Source organism: Paroedura picta, chromosome 13, assembly GCF_049243985.1.
Source record: "Paroedura picta isolate Pp20150507F chromosome 13, Ppicta_v3.0, whole genome shotgun sequence".
NCBI lineage: Eukaryota > Metazoa > Chordata > Lepidosauria > Squamata > Gekkonidae > Paroedura > Paroedura picta.
In genome coordinates, this window is record NC_135381.1 from 16,353,360 (window position 1) to 16,359,473 (window position 6,114).

The 6,114-nt window shown below is 45.2% G+C and overlaps 1 long non-coding RNA gene across 1 annotated transcript; it reads right to left on the reverse strand.

The window, feature by feature from the left end:
- Window positions 1-957: 957 nt before the first annotated feature.
- On the reverse strand, window positions 958-6,114 carry LOC143822749 (uncharacterized). The gene is made up of 3 exons (XR_013226249.1): window positions 6,022-6,114; window positions 5,457-5,541; window positions 958-2,802 (listed from the first exon to the last, which is right to left on the reverse strand). It is a non-coding gene; the product is annotated as an uncharacterized LOC143822749 (long non-coding RNA).

A 6,114-nucleotide genomic window follows, 5' to 3' on the forward strand; every position in this document is an offset into this window, starting at 1 on the left:
TGTCCCAGACAGCATCAAGGGCTCTGTTGTAGGGTGAAACAGGCCTCCCTGAGCTGTAATTAAAACCTTTACCCCTGAACGGCTGTCAGGCTAAAGAAAGGAAGGGAGGAGAGAAAGAGAAAGAGAGAGGAAGAAGAGACCAACTCTCAAACAATTATATTCTTGATCAAGAGATGCTTTTAAAAAATTGATATGGATTCTCTTCTTCTTGCATCAAACACCAGAGGAGAAGTTCCTGCCAAATAAAATCATGGCTGAAACCTCAGGCGCAGTTTGAGATCTTGTTACAGGTATAAAAATTGGACTTCCAATTTGTAATTCTTCTCCAGAGGCCAAAGGAAAATCATATAAAGTGCTAGACCCAATTGTTCTTAGCTGTACATGCCTTAAAAATTAAACTCAGAAAATTCCACATGGTAAATAAACTACACAAATTCTATTCTTCTTTCTTTATCTTCATGGTACTAATTATCAAGTGGGGGCAAAGAACTATGCAGAGCCCTGGGAGTGCTGCACCCTGATCCTAAGTACATCTCTCAGAAGAACTACTATGTTCCATGCAAGAGTGCATGAGATTTCAGTTTTTCTGCAGGAAGCCCCTTGCTTTGAAACTTTAAACAGAATTACTTACAGTCATTCATTTATTTATTCTTCCATAATATATATCCCACATTTCTGCCTTCTCAACAGAAAAATGTAACTCTGCTTAGAATTGCACTATAAATGGTCCATTGTGATCCAAGTTTCCATAGATGCTCGCAGGATGATCTAGGGGCCAAGCTGAGGGTTGCTAAACTCCAGGTAAAGCCTGAAGATCTCTCAGAATTACCAATGATCAGAGGTAGTCAACCTGTGGTCCTCCAGACGTCCATGGACTCCAATTCCCATGAGCCCCGGCTCATGGGAATTGGAGTCCATGGACATCTGGAGGACCGCGGGTTGACTACCCCTGCTCTAGGCAACAGGGATCAGTTCTCCTGGAGAAAATGGCATCTTTGAAGGGTGGTCTCTATGGTATCATATTTCCTCTAAGCTCCTTCTATAGAGCATTATACCTGGCTAAGGTGCCTCCACTCCTCAAAGCCTGCCCTACCCAGGGTCCAACCCCTATTCCCCAGGAATTTCCAAACCCTGAACTTGCAACCCTAACTTAGACATTCCTTAAAAAAAAAAAAAAGTTGAGTCTGGGAAACAATGTGGAGTATTCTGTGCAAGGGGAGCAGCAAAACCAGGGAAACACTCCCCCCCCCTCCACACACACACACACACACACACACACAAGCTGTTTCAGTATGGAAAACGGTTGGAAGGAAAGAAGGAGGCTTTCCTATTTCCACGGCAGCATTCTGAACCAAAGCAGAATTGCCTGATTCTGCTTAATTTTTCTGCTTCATTTTTCAGTAGCTGGAGATCCAATTACATACAAAAGTAAGCAGTGGCTCTAAGTGGGGATCATCTTGTGTCTGACTGCCTTTACAGCAGTTTTACTACACTGGGAACATGGAAACTTGCTTTTCAGGTGGCGGCCGGTTGCGGTTTCATCTCCAGGACGGAGGAGTGAGCTAAGCCCATATACAAAGCTGGTTGTTTCTTTCACATGTTTGAAGTTTTGCCTTGCAGTTTCCAAATCGTTTTCGGTAAGTAAATAGCTCTGGACAGGTGTCGGTTTATGCTGTTCACTTGACATAATAGTTTCTGCCCTAACAGTTCCGCCATAATCATCCAACCTTCTTTGAAAACAGCCTCCCAGATAAAGTCCAGACAAGCACTTAAATAATCCAGCTTGTTCGCACACGTTAGCCATTTCTAGCCTTAAAGAAATAAACAGGCAGCTTTTGTATTTGACTGCCTGGAGTCAGGTCTTACTCTCCATTGGCAGCCAAGCACACAGCTAGTTACAATTCTGTTTTTAACATGGATTTTGTTTCTCATTCATGGGTAGCAACAATTCAAATACTTTTAGTGATCTTGAGTCCAGTGGCACCTTTAAAACCAACAAGGTTTTATTAAAGGTTTACGCTTTCATGTGCAGGCACACTTCTTCAGGTACTCTGAAACAGAATTTCCTCAACCATTACATATGGGTAGAGAAAGGGTGTGGGGTATAATTGCCAGGAAGGGCGAGCTAAAGTCAAGATGCATAAGTAATTGGACACTTATAGCTGAGATTGGATTAAGGAAATTGTCAAGATCTGAGAATGGCAGTAAATCAGCATACAAATGCCAGAGTTAATTAACAGTCCCTGTTTGTACCCAGCATTGAACTTGATTGGTCCTGGAGTTGCCTCTGGACTCATTCATTCTTGCAACTGTTCATTAACTCTTGTATTTGTATGCTGATTTACTGCCATTCACAGATCTTGACCTGGTTCCATTAATAACCTACCCAAAGTTTTTGTATTGTCCGTACTGAACCTCAGTTTATGAGGTGCATCTAGCTTCTTACTAACTCCAAACATGTTTATGAAAGCCACATCTGAAAAGAACAGATAGACTCAGGTGTCATCCATACATAAGTTAAACCTCACCTTCAAATCTGCTGTCCAGCTCTCCCAGATTTAGATGCAGATGTAGAGGAAAAAAGGGAATCCTGAAAAAGTACAAAGGGGTAATATAGTGTCCTGGCACCTCTTTCTGGAATTGACCTGCCAGACACAAATGAAACCAAAGAAGCATCACAAACATTGACAAGCAGACTAGAACCGTTGTTCATGCAAGGGTCAACTTCCTCTGAAGGCTGGAAATTATTCTTTGTTCTGAAATGTCTTCCCCATAACAACCTATGGATGCGAAAGCTGGACCCTGAAGAAAGAAGACAGGAGGAAAATAGTTTCTTTCGAATTATTGGAGACAAATGCTGTGAATACCATGGACAGCCAAAGTTACCAACAAGATAGTTTTAGAGAGGAACAAACCAACTATGTCATTAGAAGGCAAGATATTATGGCTCAAGCTCACTTACTTTGGACTTATCACGCGATCAAACTCACTAGAAAAATCATTAATGCTCGGCATGGTCAATGGCAAAAGGAAACGTGGTTGCCAAAGGATCTGCTGGCTCGACACGATCAAAGCCGATACAAGGATGACCATGAACCGACTAAAAGAAGCAGACGGAGACAGGGGCGCATGGTGAAGACTTTCCTATAGAATCGCCGAGGGTCGGACGTGACTGAACAGATAACATCATCAGCATCTGAAATGCGCCAGAAGCACCCTCTTGCAGCCGGCACTGACTGGAACAAGATAAAGGTAGAACAGTGAGTTGTACAGAGACACAACAGGCAGCCTCTGGAAGAGTGGGTGCTTTGGGCTCGAAGGAACCTTTACTTTTGAAAATGTATGTATTTATTGCACTACAGTGTTAGGAAATTAGCATCCTAGGTATTTTAAAACACCAGAAAATAAGAAGCATAGAGCATGTATGTCTGACTTTCCTGTACTCAGGAAGTAGGGATTTCTGGGGGGTCATTCTCCTTTTATGCGGGGTAGATAGGGACAGTCACACTAGCCAAGCATTTGCCTAGAGGGGTTTATTGCAAGGTCAATCTTTTCTCTGTAAGTTCGGGACACAGTGAGCACTTGGCTGTGCATGTTACTAATTACTGCTCCTAATATGAGGCACCAATTAGGAAAGGGCATTTTACCAGCTTAGCTTGTTCCTTCTTAAAATGAGGAAAGATGTTTCAATAAACATTGACATCTTGTGCTAGAGTCCAAAATCCTAAAATGTCCCCCAAGTTCTGATCAGGTGTTATTTCTTCACTGCTTCCACTAACATGCTGCCTTTCTCTCAAGGAGTTTGACAGTATCGATGGGGATATTTCTCTACTGTTTTCTCTAGACAAAAATCTGCGAGGGAAGCTAAATTAACAGAAGTGTCTCGTGGCACCTGATAGACTAATATTGCGAGCCAATTATGAAAGTTCCCGCCAGAATTTTTGTGAAATCTTTAAGGTCCCACCGTCCTGCTTTGCTCACTGGGGCTCCAATCTGGAGGACCTATCTTCACGTTTCAAGTGCTCTGCCACAATCTTGCTTTGTTCTTTATTCTGCAAACATGACCCCAAGTCAACTCTGAGGAAAGGGACATCGTTGGCCACTCAGATCCAATTTCAGCTCTGTAAAAGTGGCCAATGCCAGGAGGCATACCCCACACAGAAACAGACTATTCTTACTGGTCGCACTTCTGAAGTTGGGCCGTAACTCTCGTAGCAGCCTTTGAAAGGATTCTGTGGATTAGGACTGCAGAAATGTTCATCAGACGCTGTACATCTGAGCTTTTGTGAAGTAGAAGCATAGTGGAGAACCACGTTCAACTCTCTGAGCAGCTATTACAACTCACTGGATAATTCTGAGCCAGTCCTGTGCTTGCATCACAGGGCTGTTGTGAAAACAGAATGAGACCTTCCAAGGATTCCATAGAGGAAGAACGAGATAGAAATGTAATAACTTTTATACGGCAATTTTCTCTACCAGGAGTCTCAAAAGTGGCTTCCAATCGCCTTCCCTTTCCTCTCCCCACAACAGACACCCTGTGAGGGAGGTGAGGCTCAGAGAGTCCTGATATCACTGCTCGCTCAGAACAGCTTTATCAGTGCTGTGGCAAGCCCAAGGTCACCCAGCTGGCTGCATGTGGAGGAGGACACCAGATCAGGAGAAGAAGAGTTGGTTCTAATATGCTGCTTTTCTCAATGCGAAGGAGTCTCAAGTCAGCTTCCAATCGCCTTCCCTTTCCTCTCCCCACAACAGACACCCTGTGAGGGAGGTGAGGCTCAGAGAGTCCTGATATCACTGCTCGCTCAGAACAGCTTTATCAGTGCTGTGGCAAGCCCAAGGTCACCCAGCTGGCTGCATGTGGAGGAGGACACCAGATCAGGAGAAGAAGAGTTGGTTCTAATATGCTGCTTTTCTCAATGCGAAGGAGTCTCAAGTCAGCTTCCAATCGCCTTCCCTTTCCTCTCCCCACAACAGACACCCTGTGAGGGAGGTGAGGCTCAGAGAGTCCTGATATCACTGCTCGCTCAGAACAGCTTTATCAGTGCTGTGGCAAGCCCAAGGTCACCCAGCTGGCTGCATGTGGAGGAGGACACCAGATCAGGAGAAGTTGGTTCTAATATGCTGCTTTTCTCAATGCGAAGGAGTCTCAAGTCAGCTTCCAATCGCCTTCCCTTTCCTCTCCCCACAACAGACACCCTGTGAGGGAGGGGAGGCTGAGAGAGCCCTGATATCACTGCTCGGTCAGAACTGCTCTATCAGTGCAAGCCCAAGGTCACCCAACTGGCTGCATGTGGGGGAGCAGGGAATCCAACCCGGCTCACCGGATTAGAAGCCGCCACTCTTAACCACTGCACCCCGCTGGCTCTTGCTTCCATTCCACTCCATATTTCAGCAAACAGTGTACTATATACAAATTACAACATAAAACAGCTGTAACTTCTACATAAAAGACAAACCTTCATCTTACATAACGTTGCCTCCAGGGATCGCCGCAACGCTCAACCCCATTTTCTGCAACCAGTTTCTTTCAAATCTTTTGCGCTGCCAATACAAAACAGAAAATAATTGGGTGAGACACATATTCATCCCCCGTCAGAAAGAAGAGGATTTTTCATAGCTTCCCCTGGGCTTGGCCCCGCTTGAGGCTCAGTAATAACAGTGTGCACATTGTGGGAACAAACTCTTCACTCCCTCTCTAGCTCGGCCTGTCAAGAAAATGAGTTGTTCACCAAGGTGACAAAAGGCCTTGCTGGTTTGCCACAGCAGGGCCACAAAGGGCCTTCATTGGGGACAGGGATTCCCAGAGTGCCTCTCTTCACTCCTGCAGAACGCAGACAAGATGGCTGCCGAGGTGTTCCACTACTTATTCCGAAAGGCATCTCCTGCCTTCTCCCAGAGGAACCTGGTCTCCTCCTTTCATGTCGTGCCCCGATCCTCCCCTCTCGGCAGCCCTGTGCAGGAGGAAAGGCCTTTTGGGTTCTGATCCTCATCAATCTTCTCAAAGGAATCCCCTGCAGAGACCGGGTGGGGCTGTTCCAGGCTGCTCATCTCCATTTGCAAAAGAAATGACACTCGGTCCTGTTCCACTTCCTCAGCTACCTTGCAACTGCAAAG